Below are 20,267 nucleotides of genomic sequence, written 5' to 3'. Positions count from 1 at the left end.
TGCATGGATTTGTCTATGTATGTATATTTTTTTCTCCTAGATCTATCCACTGAGAAAGCCTAGAAGCACCCCCGTGTCACCGAGCACACCTATGCCCAGATCTTGATTTCTAAATACCATTCTCCAATAAGAGGAACCAGAGCTCTTTGGATCAGTGGCTAATTCCATGGCTGGGTTGAAGAAAATACAAGATGAGCATAGAGTTTGTGGTGCCAAAAAAATGAAGAATGCTTAAAGAAAAAACAAACAAAAAACAGATGGGGGCATGTCAAAAGGACACAGGAGCTGGCCTAAAAGCACTCCCAATGGCCAAAGTTAACAAAATTAATAACAGTATTGGACTATAACCCGAAGAATAAAATATACATGAATCCATATTGATATAATTGGATAATGAAAATTAAATGAACTAAATGAATCGGAGGCGGGTAGGGGAACTCTTCCTTTCAAAATTCCAATTAATATATATAGAGTGAAGGAAATAGATCACCATTGGAACGCCACAGTAATAACTAGCGCAGGCAAGATCCACTGATGGATGGTAAAATAAGTGAAAGCTTATGTGGAATTAGGATATTTGCCTGATCTCAAAGTATCTCCTCCAAAATATGTATTAATTACAAAGGGAAAAGTAGTAACTTTACCAAAGTGAAACCTGATGGACACCACCTTCACTAAATCATCACGGATAATGTTGATAGAAATATATATCCTTCCTATAATGCAAAACTTTAGACATGAGAAATAGCTGGCAAATTTAAGTTGAGGTGTATTCCATGGAATAACTACCAGAACACCTCAAAAAGGAGCCCTGGTGGTACAACAGTTAAGCGCTCACCTGCTAACCAAAGATTGGCTGTTTCAACCCACCAGGAACAGCCGTTCCATGGGAGAAAGATGTGGCTATCTGCTTCTGTAAAGATTACAGCCTTGGAAACCCTATGGGGCAGTTCTACTCTGTCCTATAGGGTGGCTGTCTTAGGTACATCATGGATTGAATTATGTCCCCCCAAAAATGTGTGTATCAACTTGGTTAGGCCATGATTCCCAGTATTCTGTGGTGGTCCTCCATTTTGTGATTGTAGTTTTATGTTAATAGGATTAGGGTGGGATTGTAACACCACCCTTACTCAGGTCACCTCCCTGATCCATTGTGGAGAGAGTTTCCCTGGGGTGTGGCCTGCACCACATTTTATCTCTCAAGAGATAAAAGGGAAGCAAGTAGAGTTGGGGACCTCATACCACCAAGAAAGCAGCACCAGGAGCAGAGCGCATACTTTAGAGCTGGGGTTCCTGTGCAGAGAAGCTCCTAGTCCAGGGGAAGATTGACGAGAAAGACGTTCCTCCAGAGCCAACAGAGCAAGAAAACCTTCTGCTAGAGCTGATGCCCTGAATTTAGACTTCTAGTCTACTACATTGTGAGAGAATGAATTTATCTTTGTTGAAGCCATCCACTTGTGGTATTTTTGTTATAGCAGCACTAGATGACTAAGACAGTGGCTCTGAGTCAGAACTGACTTGATTTGGGGTTTCTTTTACTCCTCAAAAGTGTCAAAATTCTGAAACACAGGAAGGTCTGAGGAATAACCACAGATAGAGGGAGACTAAGGAGACTGAGAACTAAATGCTCCGTGGAGTCCTGCCTGGAACATAGGGATCATTCATGGAAAAACTGGTGACATCCAAATAAAGAAGTGGTTTAATTAATAGTGTTGTATCAACACTAATTTCTTAGTTTTGATCATTGTTCTATGGTTATATAAGATTTTAACATAAGGCGAACACAGTGAAAGGTATACTGGAACCCTCTGTACTGCTTTTTGAAACTCAAGTCTAAAATGATCTCCAAATATAAAAAATAATTGTCTGAGGAGAGAAGTGTTACAGAGGAAATCCAATGAGGAAAGTCAGCTAACTGATCACTTGGCCATTCACAACAAAAGAAATTAGGCACTGAATAATTAAGCTCGGTAAATTATACAACCACAGTTGTGTTTTCTGTGTCTCAGGAATCAATGATTGGGCAATTCAAAAACCATACACTTACTGGGTTTGGCATTTTTATTTTTAACTCTGCTTTGGTAGTACAAAAGCCTTAGAAGTACAAACCAGGCAGTTAAAAACACATTTGACACTCAAAACGGTGAAAATTTTCCTTTACAAATCTACATCCAGGTGGTGGCCAACTCATTTATTACATCGCGAAGCTGCCCATCATTAGTGTTTAGCATGTAAGTTTGCTGTGGATCCCCGATCCTTCTAAAAGAGGCAGGAAAACACAAGACCTGTAAACATCAGTTGCTTTGGGAACACTTAAGAATGATGATTAGACAATATAAACTAGTAAAAAGCTTATGTGTTGAAAATATCAAATGCTTAATGTTTGGCATATTTGAAAGCCAGCCAGACAAAACTGCTCAAGTAGTAGAAAATATTCAAAATGTACTCTTGGTATAAATAGAATTTTAAATATTTTCGAGTATTCTCTTGCCTGTTGTATTGCTATTTTAAAAAAAGTGCTCTGACCTGAATAAAATTAAAAATAATTAAAACTGAGGAATATCTTACATTTTATCCCTCTCCATTTTGAGGGCACGATATTTTTAACACCAAAAAAAAAAAAAAAGCTTTTTTGTTTTTAACTAAAACAACTGGTCTAGAACACACATATTATTTACACTAATACACACAAAAAGAAAAAGTTCCTATATTGCAACTTTCTGACCTCAGTGAAGTTTATTTCCATACTGACTTCTACTCTGCTGTGTGTGTGTGTGTATATATGCACACACTGCACCTTTTATAGTTGTCAGAAAAAGTGCACATTAAATTGAGTCTACCTTTCATTTAAAAGGTTAGAAATTTTTAAGTTTTGGTGCCAGAAACAGAACAGAATGAGTGTATTTACAGTAAATACTTTAAAATGTATTTTTACTGAAATCATCTTTTGGGAGTCAAATGAAAAACGTGCTGTTTCTCATTGAAATAAGAGAAGCGTCTGCGGCACCACACCAGCAACAAGGACATGGAGGCAGGGCTTGGCGGTTTCCCAGATGGCAGAGGGCCCTCGCCCCAGACCTACCATAAATGACTGCTGTCTTTGCCTCTGGCTTCATTCAGGTGCTTCATCAACTATGTAAAGCTTAAAAAAAAAAAAAAAGACTAGGCTTTGCCAGGCCTAAAATAGAACTTAACCACAAAAAGTCTTTTGAATAACAACCATTAGTTACAAGATGGAAACCAGCGCACCAAGAAAAACATGCCAGAGGTAGGTGCAGGCCCATCTTTCACAAGAAGTGGGTTTTTTTTTTTGTCGTTGTTGTTTTGTTTGGTCGTGGGTAGTCAAAATAGACAATTTTGCCTGAATTACTTTAAACAATTTTCTGCCTTTATTCAAAGGGCAAAACAAGAATCGCCAAGCTCAAGTTAAAAATAAATTAACGAAACCATATCAATCTTTTAGAAGTGACCAAGCGGTGGGGTGGTGGAGGCAGGAGAGAGTTTAGTGCTGAATTCATGGTCCAGGAATCCAAAGTCTAGGATCTGGTCCCAGGCGACTCCATGATCTCGTGGGGGGTCAGTTTCTCAAGGCTAGAGTATCTCCAAGGGCTTTTCTCCACCAAAGATCCATGTTTTACATTTTGTAACAGTTAAACTGTAAGAGGGGTCTTCTTAAAACCAGTATCAAAAACGGGACATAAGGGCTGGGGTAACACACAAACATCCACACGCACGCGCGCGCGCACATACACACACGCTCCCCAGGGATAAACTCAGACTATACATGAATAATTTCACTGTACATTATACGGTGTACATTGTACACTGTACATTATACGGGAAAAATTACAGTTTGTACATCAAGCCAGGGGATGGACACCTGGGAGTGGTCAGGAAATAAAAAATGGGCTTTTTTTCTCTGGAAATGTAAGAAATTTTTCATCAGACTTTTTAAACCAAAACTTATTTCAAAGCAAATAGAATTCTATATCCGGCATAGTAACAATATTCTTTCTTTTAGGTCTGATCCACATGCCTGCAGACTCCATGATAGAAATTGTATAAAAGATATAAAAATATTCCCTAGGCAACTTCGTAGCTCGTAAGTTTGCAGTCTCTTAGAACTCTTCAAGCAGCCACTCCTGCAGGAGAAAACAAAAAAGGCAAAGCTTTACAAAAGGTTTATGTCCCATCATCTTTTAACCTGCCTGAATATTTAAACACAGAGGAGTCATAATCCATCCACCTTTACCTAATCCCACCTCATCCCTTCTCCCATTTTACCCCTCCTTTTTAAAACAGTTTAGGTATCACAATTCCAAAAAAACCAAACCCATTGCCGTCGAGTCGATTCCGACTCATAGCAGCCCTATAGGACCGAGTAGAACTGCCTCACAGAGTTTCCAAGGAGCACCTGGTGGATCCGAACTGCCAACCTTTTGGTTAGCAGCCGTAGCTCTTAACTACTATGTCACCAGGGTTCCCATAATTCCAAAAGGACCTTGTTATTAAAGTTTCACAAACCAAAAAGAATAGACTCTGAGAACAAGAGTAGGCCGGGAGCATCAGTCCATTTTAAGAACATGTCTCTAAGGTGACAGGTGAGGATCCTCCCTGCATTCGTGTTCACTTCTTGGGCGCGTGTTTTGTATTACTATTATGACTGTGGTAAATGTATATAACAAAACATTTGCCATTTCAGCATTTTTTACATAAACAATTCGGTGACATTAATCACGTTCCTCATGTTGTGTAATCATCACCATTATCTGTTTCCAAATTTTTCCATCACCCTTAACAGCAGCTCAGTGCCCCCTATGCAATGACCCCTCTTTCCCCCTCCCATCACCCCTGGTCACCACTAATAAACTCAGGTTCCCAGACATTTGCCTATACTAGGTATTTCACATAAGTGAGCTCAAACACTATTTGTTGCTCTGTGACCAACTTATTTCACTTAACATGTTTCCAAGGTTCATCCATGTTGTAGCATGTATCAGAACTTCGTTTCTCTTTGTGGCTGAGTAATATTCCATTGTACACAGGTACCACATTTTGTTCATGAAGGTTGCTTCTACATTTTAGCTATTAAGAATAAGTGATGTAATGGACACTGGTGTTCACGTCTGTGTTCCTATTTTCAATTCTTTTGGGTATATTAGGATTGGAATTGCTGGGTCATATGGTAATTTTGGAAACCCTGGTGGCATAGCTGTTAACTGCTACAGCTGCTAACCAAAAGGTCAGCAGTTCAAAACCACCAGGTGTTCCTTGGAAACTCTATGGGGCAGTTCCCTCTGTCATATAGGGTAATTTTATATTTAACTTTTTGAGGAACTGTCGAACTGTTTTCCATGGTGCCTGAACATTTACAATTTCACCAGTAATGGGGTTCCAATTCCTCCACATCCTCGCCCACAGGCTTTTGTTTTCTGTTTTTTGAATCATAGCCACACTATCCTTTGCCATTGAGTGATTCCAACTCATAGGACAGAGCAGAACTGCCCCATAGGGTTTCCAAGGCTATAATCTTTACAGATGCAGACTGCCACATTTTTTTCCCGTGGACCAGCTGGTGGGGTCAAACCGCCAATCTTTCTGTTAGTAGCTGAGTGCTTTAACCACTGCATCACCAAGGAAGGCACCTTACAGCCACCCTAGTGGGGGGGAAACGGTTTTGATTTGCATTTCTCTCATAACTAATGGCATTGAATATCTTTTTATATGCTTTTTCGCCATGTGTATATCTTCTTTGGTGAAAGGTCTATTCAAGTCCTTTGCCCGTTTTTTGATTAGGTTCTTTGTGTTTTTGCTGCTAAGCTACAGGAGTTCTTTACAGATTCTGGATATTTAACCCCTATCTGATATAGAGTTTGGGAGCATGTTCTCCAACCCCTCTGCTACATCTGTCAAGTAACGAGCAGTAAGGTAAGCACCCTCAATCACCAGGAACTTCACATGCGTCGAGGTGAAGTGTCTTTCCTAAGCAGCACCAAATGAAGTTAACTCTGGGGCACTAATGAGCACACAGGGCAGCCTGGTTGGAATTCCACTGGGCAAGAGAGAGTGCAGAGATAAAGCCTTCAGTCCTGGGTCTTCACTGTACCTTGAGGGTTCTGTATAGGCAGTCCTCAGGTAATAAATGGGATCTGTTCCTCACTGTGTCTTTAAGGCAAATTTGTAGGTAAGTCATAACAGGTGCATACGGTTCTTAGTTAGTCTTAATTTAGTGCAGGTGGAGCCCTGGTGGCACAGTGGTTAACAGCTCAGCCTGCTAACCAAAAGGTTGGCAGTTCAAATCCACCAGCTGCTCCTTGGAAACCCTATGGGGTAATTCTACTCTGTCCTATAGGGCCACCATGAGTCGAAATCAACTCAATGGCAACAGGTTTGGTTTGGTTGGTTGGTGCAAGAAAAGGCTAGAAGCTTTTTCAATTATTTAAAAGCTGCACGTGCAGCGGGTGGAGGTGACTGTGATGAATTTATTGGGTGTAGGGGTTGGTTCAGTCATTTCAAAGTGAGGACAAATTTACACAACATTAAAGGGCAAACACAAGTGGAGCGGGAACCCTGGTGGCACAGTGGTTAAGAGCTACGCCTGCTAACCAAAAGGTCGGCAGTTGGAATCTACCAGGCGCTCCTTGGAAACTCTATGGGGCAGTTCTACTATGTCCTATACGGTCGCTATGAGTCGGAATCGACTCGGCAGCATCGGGTTTGGGTTTTTTGGGGGGGGGTTACAAGTGGAGTCAGAGGTTCCTAACTCACGGACTGCATGTATTGTATTTTTAAGTCATTCTAACAACTAAAAAAAAAAGCCCTTGTCAATGTTTACATTTACATCACAAATGAAGTGAACAGCTTTACACTTTCCAAAGGGCTTCTTAAAAGTATCTTATCAGCAGTTACGTAGGCTTTTAATTCCTGTTTTGAAGACTGGAACAATCTAGGACAGGACTAAAATTCTAGAACTGCCTGTGTGTCTTGAAATGTACCATGCAGGTAAACCTACACAAGGCTAAAAAACAAAACACTCTTTTAATCAGCCAAAACAGTGTCTACTTACAAACGCTAAACAAAAACAAAGATGAAACCAGATCGCAGAAATATGGCAAAAGAGCAAAGCAGTCAATAGACAAGTCTTATTTTCACAACATGTTTTTTAATCTATTTTATGGGTCATCTTTCAAGATATACAGTCTAATGTGTATTATCCATATTATCCTTTTATGTCATTCATAAAATTTATAGTGGTTATAAGAGAGAAAGAGGAGAAACAGATTTCCTCAACAAGATGGGCTGGTAAAGGACCCTCATCCCCTTAGCTGAAAAGGAAATGAAACAATGTTCCTTAAAGCAGCACGAATCATGTTTTTAATCACAGAAGGAATAAGTAAATGTTTGCACTGCATTGCCACAACCTTGCACGGCTGCACCACAGACTGTCCTGTCGGGCTGAACAAAGTCAAGTCTGAGAACACTTTCAGTTGAGAGTCAGTTAATATCAAAGATGCTAGCAGGGAAAAAGGTAGAAAGGCCAGAGGTGGCGTCATCTAAAAATAGCCCTAAAAGAAACTACAGAAGTAAAAAACGAGAGAATTTTCTCAGTAAAACTTTAAACCAGGCCATTACCTGGAAAACAGGCATTCAACTATTTTATGGCTCCTCTTCTCATCACCTGCTCCCTTCGACCTAGACTTTTTTTATTTTACATCAACGAAAATAACAAAGCCAAGGGCGAGAGAAGTCAGGCCTAGAATGTAATGTTTTATCCCCGTAACAGTTTTCACTCCAGCTGAGGAGAGTTTCTCATTTAGAGTCCTTTGCACAGGTTCAGCTGACTTTAAGGAGAGGAGAGGGGCTGGTGGTTGACTCCAACCATGTCAGCCTTGATCATCACTGTCTACATAGTAAGGTTCCCAGCAAAACTCTGGGCACTGAATCTCTACTAGCTTCCTGCTTGGAGAAAAGACACTGGGTCTCAGAGGGGTGATGCAACCTTTTTGGGACACGGAAGCTCTGCATTGGAGACTCTCCCAGGCCTCACCCTTTGTGTCTCTCTTTTCTGCTGGTCTTGGTTTGCATCCTTTATAATAAAACTGCCATCTTAAATACAGGGCTGTTCTGAGTTCTGTGAGTCGTTCTAGCAAGAACCTTACAGTCAAGAGTGAGAGGAGCCTTCTGTAACTGATTTAGACTGTACTGTACATAATAGCTGTCAGTGAGGAAGTGACAAGTATAAATTGCTGCTCAGAGTCCTCCATGCCAACAGCAGAACTTGAGCAGAAAAAAGAAAGTTCATCTTTTTTTAAGCTCTGTTATTAAAAGTTACCCAGCACTGGTTTGTAGCTCTCATCCCTCTTCACAAACACACACTTATTAAAAGACAGCACTTCACTTGCACAAAAGCTATCAATTTCCAGCAAATACGACTCCTATCAGAACCAGAACCTAGTGGAAAGAAGACACCACGAGATCCATGGCTGTAAATTTCCACCTGTGGCCTTATTTCTGCTGGTGAAATGAGGTACTAAAGAGTGCAGACTGCATGATGGAGCATGTCCACATTGTTAAACTTCTCATTCTGTTCCACAATTGTAAGTATATCGATATTAATAAACAAATACACACTTCAAAATAGCATTTCTTTACTGCAGCACATTAATAAAAATGTTAAAAGACGCCTTCCATATTGTCAGACAGCAAACAGAAACCATGTGTGGGCTGGAAAAAACGCTATGGGATGCTAACAGGAGTAGACGGGAGGAGTGGAGACATCCACCCACCTGTTATGTTAACTCTCAGTTCCTACCACCGTGGGACCCCACCATATTTAAGAAGCCCATCCTCTCTCTTTTGGGAAAATTTCGTGATTATAGTCTTACACAAGTGAGTGCTTATTTTGAAAATATCAGTCTAACCCCAATTCTGTTAAATCTGACACCAACTGCAGCTGCAGTACTCCTTCCTCTGATCCTACCCACCCCAGCTAGGCCACAAACGGTGGAAGGGCGCGTTGCTCTGGGCTGCTGTCTACCCAAGACCACAGATGGCGGCCGCACACTTGGGGTTTCCTGTGATATGTTCACTTCTTACCTGCTGGCTACAAAGTCAAGGGTTTCCCAATACCTCCCTCCCCCACCCTCCCAGTAAGCCAGCAAAGTGCCCTATACAACATTGAATTCTGATCTTGCTAAAAGGCTACAGAACTATAGTTTAACACATGACTGGATTAATAATTTTCTAGAACCCATAAAAAAAAAAATGGGGAAAGTTGTCTATAGAAACAGAGTTAAGACTCTGACGGTAATATTCACACTAAGTCCTGTGATCAGTCACCAGTAATCCATCATCCTTCGAGGCACACACTTCTTGGTTAGAGGATTAGCTTGTACCAGGCTCTAGTCAGCAGTCTGTGGTCACATGCCTGCAGGTTATGGTTACTGAAAGTTTGTGTCTTGGTCATCTAGTGCGGCTATAACAGAAATACCACAAGTGGATGGCTTTAACAAGAGAAATTTATTTCTCCATAGTAAAATAGGCTAAAAGTCCAAATTCAGGGTGTCAGCTCCAGGGGAAGGCTTCCTCTCTCTGTCGGCCTTTTCTTCAATCTTCTCCAGGACTAGGAGCTTTTCAGGAGCAGGGACCCGGGGTCCAAAGGACACGCTCTGCTCCTGGTGCTTCTTTCTTGGTGGTATGAGGTGCCCCCTCTCTGCTAGCTTCCCTTTCCTTTTATCTCTTGAGAGATAAAAGGTGGTGCAGGCTACATCCCAGGCAAACTCCCTTTACATTGGATCAGGGATATGACCTGGTAAGGGTTTTACAATCCCACCCTAATCCTCTTTAACATAAAATTACAATCACAAAATGGAAGACGACCACAGAATACTGGGAATCGTGGCCTAATCAAGTTGATACACACATTTTTGGGTGGACATAGTTCAATCCATGACAAGTTTGATACCAAAATCTTGCAATGGTACTTGCCTGTGTAGCACCCTGGCGGGTATAGATTAATAGGGAGATACCAGAATCTACTTAGTGTTTGCAGTCCCTTCTCCGGTCTAAATTATGTGTTAAATTTTATTAATATTAATTTTGGGATTGTAACAAAAGCTCCATGTTTATTTAAAAAGCATAAAAGATTCATGCTAAGTAGGCTTTCATCTCCCTTACGACCTTTTTCTCAGATTATGAGCAGTGACCACTTGCTTTGCTTTGGAATCAGCTCAAATAGGATTAAACACTGCCGATTCCTTGGGCCCTGCTCCAGACCGGCAGGACCAGAATCTCTGTGGTGGGTGGGGCCCAGGACTCTGCCTTCTTACAAGGCAGCCAGTAGATTCTAATGCTCAGTCGTTCTGTTAGCACATGTAATAACTGGAAGAATTAAGTTCACTTCCAAAGGGTGGCTCCTGCAAACACCACAGAGTAGGCTAATGTCACAAACATATAATTAAAGAAATGGGGGAGGAAACAGACAAGACAGAGTCGTTTAAAGGCTGGCACATTAATTCAAAATCTCAATAATTCAACCGGAATTATAAAATTTCAGAAGTACAGAATTTAAAAAATTATTTGAAAATATTCAGGAACTAGAAATAGGCCTATTTTAATAACCAGATGAATGACTTATTAGCATACCTGTGAACCAATCTGCAAAGGCCTATTTTAATAACCAGATGAATGACTTATTAGCATACCTGTGAACCAATCACTGAGGGCCAACTATGTACAAGGAGTTACCAGGCAGGCACAGCAAGGATAAGAGGACACAGGATGGGGCCTCAAGGAGCTCAGAGCTTGTAGGCAGGAAGTTTAAACAATCAGCTTTAACTCCAAGCAAAATAAGATATGTGACCATAAGAAAAGTAAAAGCATAGCACTATGATGGCTCTGGATGAAACGGTTGTGGTTCAGGGGTGGAATTCTCACCTTTGTGTGGGAGACCTGGGTTTCAATTCCCAGCCAGCATACCTCATGGGCAACTACCACCCATCTGTCAATGAAGGCCTGTGTTGCTATGATGCTGAAAAGGTTTAAGTGGAGCTTCCAGACTAAGACAGACTGAGAAGAAAGGCCTGGCGATCTACTTCCAAAAATCAGCCAATAAAAATGCTATGGATTACAACAGCCCGATCTACAACCCACCGTGGGGATGGTGCAGGACAGGGCAGAGTTTTGCACCACTGTGCATGAGGCCACCATGAGCTGGGGGCCAACTCAGTGGCAGCTAATAGCAATAACAACATGATGGTTCCAGGGCGGGGAACATGGAGCTTTCATATAAGGAGGGGGTTTCCCTACAAAGGACCCTTGAAGGATGGACAGGTTTCAGAAAGCAAAAATGAGAAAAGCATTTCAGAGAATAAACAAAGCCATGAATATGCAGGCACGAATATGCAGGGTGTGTTCTGGGGAGCAACAGGTTCATGCTTTGATTGGGCATTCCTTCTCTGGGGTTTGCTGAGCATGTAGATAAATAAAGTGGTAAGAGATAGTCTGGAGGAGGGGAAGAGTCATCTTTGTACAGGGAATAGCCGAAGTCCTGGTAGGGGAACAAGGATGTCACTATGCGGCGCAGTGATGGTTAGGGCAGCAGGAAAAGGACCCCACATGGATGGAGAAGTACCAGGCAGACACTGTAAGGAGAGTTGGTTAGCAGTATAAAAATGCTTAGGAAGGCTGGAACAGCTAAGGGCCAAAACAAACAAAGATTTCTGGTTAATTAAAACCACATATTGGAAATAATATCAATTATGTATTTTTTCAACAACAAAAAAGAAGCATATATAGAGAATATTTCCTGTCTGTCAGGAAATACACTGTATATATTTTATGTTTGCTCTAGACAGCAGGATTCATGGGTTTTTTATCTCCTTCCTTTTGGGTATCTGTATTTTCTGATTGTTCAGTGATAAGAATATATTACCTATATAGCAAAAACGGGGATGTGATGGGTCAGTGGTAGAATTCTCGTCTGCCACCTGGGAGACCCAGGTTTGATTCCCGGCCAATGAACCTGAGGGGCAGCCACCACCCGTCTGTCATGACAGATTTGCGTGTTGCTATAATGCTGGACAGATTTCAGCTGAGCTGCCAGACTAAGGCAGACTAGGAAGAAAGGCCTGGAGATCTACTTCTGAAAATAAGCCAATGAAACCCCTATGGATCACAATGGTCCAATCCACAACTGATCATGGGGATGATGCAGAACTGGGCAGTATTTCAATCCATTGTGTGTAGTGTTGCCATTAGTTGGGGGACTACCCCACAGCAGATAACATACAACTAAAAAGCAGTAACTTTTTCATGAAAATTTTTATTAAAACAAAGCCCTGTTACTAACACATCACTAATTATAGACAAAGTGACACAACATTAGAACACCCGCTAGCCTAAAAGCAAACACATCCAATTTAATCTGAGCATCTTAAAGGCTTAAGGAAGCTTTGAGACCCTCTAATACAGGAATCTCTCGCTCAGCACTCCTAGCTGGGTATTCCCGGGGACAGATGCTCATGCCTACACAAAAATGCTAGGTCTCTTGCTGGCCAGCTCAGGCTGTTAGGACACTCAGGAGTAAATGACAGGTCAGGAGGCCAACCAATGCCCAAGAACTTAACTTCTGAATTATTAGTCTCTCCAGAAGAGTCTCCTCAACATTTTGGATTTCAAACGTCCTTCAGAATATAATTTTTAAAGGAACTACCCTACCTTATTTCAACTGTGAAAATAAAGAGATGCCGGCAGTGATATTAAAAGAAAACAAAAAAACACAGGACCAGTTACTGACCTTGGGCAAATCATTTCTCTCTCCATCATATCCTTATCTTCAGTTTCCAGATCTCTTCTCGTTCTAAAAATCTCATGATAATATAAGGTCTGCAAACACACCATGTTGGGGAAGTACCTAACATGCTGCAGCCTCCACCTGGCTTTCTCACTCTCTTGGGATGCTCACCCTTGGAACTCAATCAACAGGCTTTCTAAAGGCCCAGGCCACATGGAAGGGACACATGTAGGTATTACGTCCAGCAGCCCCAGCTAAGGTCTCAGCTGATGGCTAGCATCCCCTGCTAGACATCTAATTCTGAGTGAGCGATCCTTCAGATGATTCCTGCCCCTAGCCCTTGAATCTCCCAGATAAGAACCCAGACATCATGTAGCAGACAAGCCAACCCCATTCAGCCCTAACTAAATTCCTGACCCAGGATCTATAAGCATAATAAATGACTTTTACTTAAGTGGTTTGGGGGTAATTTCACAGTAACCAGAAGAATGAATGAGTGCATATAAGTTATGAACAGAATTGTGTCCCCCAAAAAATATGTGTTGGCCACTGAATTAATGGGCTGAGGGCTAGGGATATCTAGCTCAATTGGCGTAACATAGTTTATAAAGAAAATGTTCTACATTCTACTTTGGTGAGTAGCATCTGGGGTCTTAAAAGCTTGTGAGCGGCCATCTAAGATACTTCACCGGTCCCATCCCATAGGGAGCAAGGGAGAATGAAGAAAACCAAAGACACAAGGGAAATATTAGTCCAAAAGACTGTGGACCACAACTACCACAGCCTTCACCAGACTGAGTCCAGCACGACTAGATGGTGCCTAGCTAACACCGCTGACTGCTCTGATAGGGATCGCAATAGAGGATCCTGAATGCAGCTGAAGAAAAATGTAGAACAAAATTCTAACTCACAAAAAAAGACCAGACTTACTGGTCTGACAGAGACTGGAGAAACCTGAGAGTATGGCCCCCTGACACCATTTTAATTCACTACTGGAGTTACTCCTGCAGTTCACCCTTCAGCCAAAGATTAGACAGGCCCATAAAACAAAATGACACTAAATGGGCATACCAGCCCAGGGGCAAGCACGAGAAGGCAGGACGGGACAGGAAAGCTGGTAGTGGGGAATCCAAGGTCGAGAATGGGAGAGTGTTGACATGTTGTGGGGTTGGCAACCAATGTCACAAAACAACATGTGTATTAATTGCTTAATGAGAAACTGATTTGCTCTGTAAACCTCCATCTAAAGCACAACTAAAAAAAAAAAAAAAGTGTTGGAATCCAACCCCTAAAACCTGTAGATATAATCCCATTAGGGAATAGGGTTTTCTTAGTTTTGTCAGTGTAAGGTGTGTCTTAAACGTAAGCACATTTGTCTATAAAACGAGTAGATTAGATACAGACAGAAGGGAGCATAAATGGGGGAAAGATAGATGCCACAAGGCCACCACCAAGGAATCAAAGAATGCCAAGGCTAGAGAAGCGGAGACAAGGATTTTCCCCCAGAATGAACAGAGAGAGCCTTCCACTAGAGTGGAACCATGATTCAGACTTCTAAGCCAACTGAACTGTGAGAAAATAAATTTCTGTTTATTAAAGTTACCCACTTGCATTACTTCTGTTACAGCTGCACTAAGAAACTAAGATATCTATATATCTATATATTGAAGCCCTGGTGGCACAGTGGTTGATAGCTACAGCTGCTAACCAAACGGTTGGCAGTTCGAATCCACCAGCTGCTTCTTGGAAACCCAGCGGGGCAGTTCTACTCCATCCTATAGGGTTGCTATGAGTCAGAACTAACTTGACAGCAACAGATTTGGTTTTTGGTTTGGTATATGTGTATCATTTGTGAAACAAAAGTGTAATATTTTACAACCAGCTTTTTTCATGTAATGAGATATAATAGATGCTCTGTGTCTACAGACAGCTCTGCTTCAATTTGGGGCATTTGCAGGCCATTGGATTAAATGAATAAGGCATAATCCATTTCAGTCAATCCCCACAGATGGATATTTAATGTTGTTTCCAGTTACTTGCTCCTATAAATAAAGCTGAAAGGAACAACTTTGAACATATCTTTGCCCTCCTTATGACATCCAGAATTGGAAGCTTGTGGTCAAGGGGTATATATTGAAACTTTTGACATTTCCAAATGCCACTACAAAAGTCTATACCAAAATAGCCTTTTCCACTTCACGGTGTAGTAATGCCTGTCTCCCTGCACCATCTCCGGCATTGGATGCTAACCAGAGTGATCGTGTGAACCAATTTGCCAGGAGGTTTTGGTTTATATGTGCTTACCCAGAATAGCTATCCATCATGCTCCTTTCACTCTCAGAAGAGTCTAATTTTAGATGCAAGTTATATGGTCATGCTAAGCGTTTGCATTCATCTTTGCCAAAAGCAAAGCAAAGGGTGGTCTTGTTATGTTAGTTTCTACTTACTTGATTCTTAGCGAAGTTGGGTATTTTTCACGTTTATTGACAACTTCTTCCACGAGTTGCCACGCTGTGGCCCTCATTCTGGAGAAGAGGTTTAGTAACTGAAATTTGAACTCTTTTATATCAGTAGTGAGCATATTTTTACATCTGTTGCTCAATTCATGAAAAATATGAATGGTTAAAGATGTTCTTTTCATTCAAAATGGAAAGGGCATTTTTAAGTAACACAGGGAGAAAATGTATATTCCCCCAAATTACACTGCCTTCTTTACTGTATAATGCCAGTGAGAAATTCTGCGCTCCTTGCAGCAACATGGAAGTAGCCTCGAATCTTCTGACACTAGATTTCAATCTCACTGGGAAGGGGCTCTTTACTGGGTCATATTCTCATAGCAATTTAAATGTGTTCTTATATTTAGCAACAGTGGATTTCCCAAGTGACAAAAACTAAGCACTTGTGATTTACCAGTCCCTGGGGTGTTGAGGTTCAGAGCACTTTATTCCAAGTAAACTGTAATTGACATGGAAGTTCATACTGTACTCGGAAAAAACAACATTCGACTGGGAATTATTTAAATACAAATCAGCAGTTCTCTATTAGTCTCAACACACTTATGATTTAACGTCTACGCTAAGCTACAGGCAGAATAACTTATTTCTCTGAATAGTACCACTGCTTTCTAATAAAGAAAATCAAATAAGTTAGATATTGCCTCTCTGTTGGCTTATAAGCTACAGTTCAGCTAGCTGGCCTTAAATAAGCCTCTACCTGAGTATCATAGGAACAATACTACTAATATCTTGAAGGTTATGTCTAATACAGGCCTCTCTGAGACTGAGAAGAATAAAGAAATACTAATTTTTCATACATTCATTTGCTGAGTAGTTACACAGGGTCGATCTGATATACTATAGTAATAACATCTAACATTTACCTATGGAGCTCTTACTAAGTGCCAGGGCACTCTAGAAGGTAGTTATTACTAATAGCAGGGGTGGTAGTAGTAGTATTCCCACTTTTGACAGAGAACCTGAGGCATCCAGAGGCTAACTAACGTATCCAAGATTACACAGCTAAAATGTGACAGAACAGGACTTGAACACAAGAAGTCTTATTCTATGGACCCCTGGTAGCACAGCGATTAAGTACTCAGCTGCTAACCAAAAGCTCAGCAGTTTGAGCCCCACAACCACTCTGCAGGCGAAAGATATGGCAGTTTGCCTCCACAAAAATTACAGCTTTGGAAACTCTTTAGGGCAGTTCTACTCTGTCCTACTGGGTCACCATGAGTCAGAATCAACTTGACAGCAACGGATTTGGATTTTTTTTCAGTCTGATTCCAGAACCTATATTACGTAGTTACTACAGTGCCCTGAGTCCTGTTAGTTACAGAAAATAGGCATTATGACTTACTTTTTTTTTTTTGAGCTAGTAGAGCTCTAAGTCGCAAGTAACAAATTAAGAAAAATCCAAATCCTGGTTATAACTAATCATTATATCATCTTCCTAACTGTAGGCAAAAATGTCTCCAAAAGCATTTTATTTTCTGCTTCCCTGGAGCCTCCTTGGGTTTTCCAGTCCTCCCAAGCCTCCATGAGCCTCCAAAGCTGTGGAATTTCTATGGAGAAGGGCAGATGTAATAGCCTCTCTTTCGTGTAAGTTTTGTCAAAGAGCTGGCAGCGGTGAAAGCGGGAGAGGAGACAAGCTCTTTGTAGGTTCAGCGGGTCAACTTCTGGTCAACAATAGGGAGGGGCCCTACAGCAGACCCCTCTAGGGAGACAGGGGGGAGCTGGCTTGCTGTTGTGGCAATTCAAAACAAAACAAAAAATAACCTCGGGTCCCGCATCATGATATCTAGATTCTCGGAATACTGACAAATATATTTCAGTGTTTTCCACGCACAGAACAAGGCTGTGGAAGAAAAATTTAGAAAGAACGTCAAAGTTGATGACAACAGGGTATGTTTTTAGGTCTACCAAAAAAGTCCCAGATTATGTCCATAAATATCTTGCAGCTACTCCCACCAACAAAAGACAAGCCGGGCACCCAACTTTTAAAACATGTTCAGCATTTTCACCCCTCATGGCTCAGTCAACGCAGGAGAGTAAAAACTCAGTCTTCCTGAACCCTCAGTGGGTAGAGTAAAAACAGTCAGGGAGTCACAGGACCTAAAAGTATCAACTTCAGACAAAGAGCTACGCTCTCATTTGTGAAAGGGAGAGACAGGACCGTACATCCACACTTATGCTGAACAAGCATGCACGTGTAGCAGGTGATCCTGAAGGACAGGAGGACACTGACAACCATGGTCCTCTCTTGGGAAAGGTATTGGGAGGTGGTGTTAAGGGCATCTGGGTGGGGTGAAGAATTTTTTTTTTTAAGACTTATTTTTCACTCTGCAGCCTTTTATGATGTTTGAGTATTTTATCACATACATGCCCTATTTTTCAATTAAAAAAAAAAAAAGATTCCATTTCAATCACTTGTAACATCCAATACACTGGAGATGGTGAAGGGACTGAACTATCACGAAGCCTGGGTCCAAGCTCTGCTACTGACTATCAGTAACTTCCGAGGCTCTCAGACTGAAAACTCTAAAGGAGGGCACCAGGAGACAAAGGGACAAACGTCTACTAGAAAAATGAGAATCTAAGCTCCATAAGAGCATGGAATTCATCTGTCTTACATACTGCTGTATCCCTAAGGCCTGGCAAAGTGCCTGGTACGTAGTAGGAGTGCAATAAATACTTTTTTAAAAGACTGCAGTGTATTTGAATTGAACTGAACTATCACAACTCCTTTGAGATCTAAAAGTTCAAGATCTTACTTTGTAAGAAAACATACCTGATCCAGGCAGAGCTCTAAAAGCTAAACTACATCAGATGGTCCCCATCACAGACCAAAGGGGGCCATCCTGTAGTGAAAGCTGATAAGGGCGAAATGATCACCACTACCTTAAGCTACTGGGATACCTTGAATAAAGATTTTTCCTTTCGGGGGAAAGCAAAGCTCCTTCCCATTACGAACCTACTAAGCACATTAGTACCATAGTGTGGATTTCTTCCCATCCAAGTCCTCTCACTATCAAGCCCTGTTTCTAGGGTAAATTACTTAGCCTCTCTTCTGGGCCTGTTTCTTCACCTGTAAAGTGGGCATATCATCACCCGCAACTCATAAGGTTGCTTTTTAACTGCTCTCCTCATTCAGTCTTTCTCTCCACTCTGGCTGGTTCTACCTGCCTATTTTTTTCCAAGCCATGAAGCATCCCTAGAAAGATGTGAGGAGCAGCTTTTAATTCTGGTGGAACCCAGATTTCTGGAGCCATGGAGGAAAAATGACCCACTCCAACTATCATCCTGAGATAATCTTTCAACCTTAAACCTTGAGAAAACTGGGTTAAGTCAAGCAATGTTGTCACTGTCGCGTGATGTTGAGTCGCAGAACTGCCCCCAACGGTTTCCTAGGCTGTAATCTTTACGGGAACAGATCGCTAGGTCTCTTCTGCTACAGAGCCACTGGGTGGGTTCGAACCACCAACCCTTTGGATAACAGCCAAGCTCTTAACCATTGTGCCACCAGGGCTCCGTAAGTCAAATACCTGTTTCTGTCCAGTCAATTCTTCCTCACAGGGCAGAGTAGAACTGCCCCATAGGGTTTCCAAGGCTGTGATGTTTACAGAAGCAGACTGCCACATCTTTCTCCCACAGCTAGTGGATTCGAACTACTGACCTTTTGGTTAGCAGCCAAGTGCTTAATCATTGGGGCGCCAGGGCTCCTGATGTCAAATAATACTTTCGCTTAATTAGCAAAGAACATTCTACCTTGGGTATTGTGCTCTTTTAAAGAATTATCTGGGTGCAGTTTCAACAACAGCAACTCCAGAGGTCAGACTAGACCTACGTTTAGGGTAAATCAGTAATTATCTGAATTGCTCTTCAGGAGAATGCTGCATGTCCACAGGTTATTCTGGCCCTGTTTCCATGGTAATGTGTAACTACTAGTGAGAAGCTGGAGTATAAGAATCTGTAAAAGTTTTTCTTCTTTAGAAAACCAGTTCCTCTCTAGTAAGAAGTGCTGTCCTGATTTGCAAATCATATTATTAAATGAACTTCAATAAATTTCTATTATTATTTTTTGTTTTAACAGATGTTAACCTCCCTCCACTTCCACATTTAATTTGGACTCAATCGTTACTGTCTGCTACCTGAGAGCAACACAGGTATCAAAGTACTGCTTTTATCCTTCAGAAATATGTTCAGCACCTGAAAATCAAGCCAGATGGTCTCATTCATGCCTACTCTAGATGCAGTTTCTTTTGATACATTTATTTGTTAAGATTTAAGGCCAGCGAATCAAATTTAGGGGCTTTCATCGACCCAAATCTCAGATCTCAGTCTTTTTGCTTTTTCAAAACTATGTATTTTGCCCTGCATAAAATATGCTATGGAGAAAAACTATAAACTAGTGCTATCAAGGGGCAATGGTGGCTCAGTGGTAGAGTTCTTGCCTCCTGTGCAGGAGACCCAGGTTTGGGTCCTGGCCAACGCACCTTATGTGCAACCACTACCTGTCTGTCAGTGGAAGTTTGCATGCTGCTATGATGCTGAACAGGTTTCAACAGAGCTTCCAGACTAAAATGGAGTAGGAAGAAAGGGCTGGCAATCTACTTTCGAAGATCAGCCACTGAAAGCCATATGGACCACAACGGTCCAATCAGTCACTGATCATGGAAATAGTACAAGACCAGGCGGCGTTTTGTTCCATCGTGTATGGGGTTACCATGAGTCCAGGACTGACTCCACAGCAGCTAAAATGATGACAACAACGACGGTGCTGCCTAGTTTTCCACCATGACTTTCCTCCCTGGAGATCTGACAAAAACAACGATGCAGAGGACTACAAATAAAGCGGCATGACTTGACCGGAGGCCCCCAAAGGGCGATGCCATTAAATTACTTGTCAGAGTTTGAAAGAAATGCAAAAAGGCTGCCTTTCCTCACAGCTGAGAGGAGGAAACGGAAGTGTCCAC

The 20,267-nt window shown here is 41.6% G+C and overlaps 1 protein-coding gene across 1 annotated transcript in view; it reads right to left on the bottom strand.

The window, feature by feature from the left end:
• Positions 1-2,051: 2,051 nt before the first annotated feature.
• The window catches only part of RELL1 (RELT like 1), an 86,144-nt gene continuing 67,928 nt past the window's right edge, over positions 2,052-20,267 (bottom strand). The window contains exon 7 of the mRNA XM_049886368.1: positions 2,052-4,142. The gene's annotated coding sequence lies outside the window, so the exon portion shown is untranslated. The remainder of the gene's footprint in view (positions 4,143-20,267) is intronic.

The sequence above is a fragment of the Elephas maximus genome, chromosome 5 (genome assembly GCF_024166365.1).
Source record: "Elephas maximus indicus isolate mEleMax1 chromosome 5, mEleMax1 primary haplotype, whole genome shotgun sequence".
NCBI classification, from domain to species: Eukaryota; Metazoa; Chordata; class Mammalia; order Proboscidea; family Elephantidae; genus Elephas; species Elephas maximus.
The sequence above is the reverse complement of the archived record's forward strand: the minus strand, read 5'-3'. Positions and strand labels throughout refer to the sequence as shown.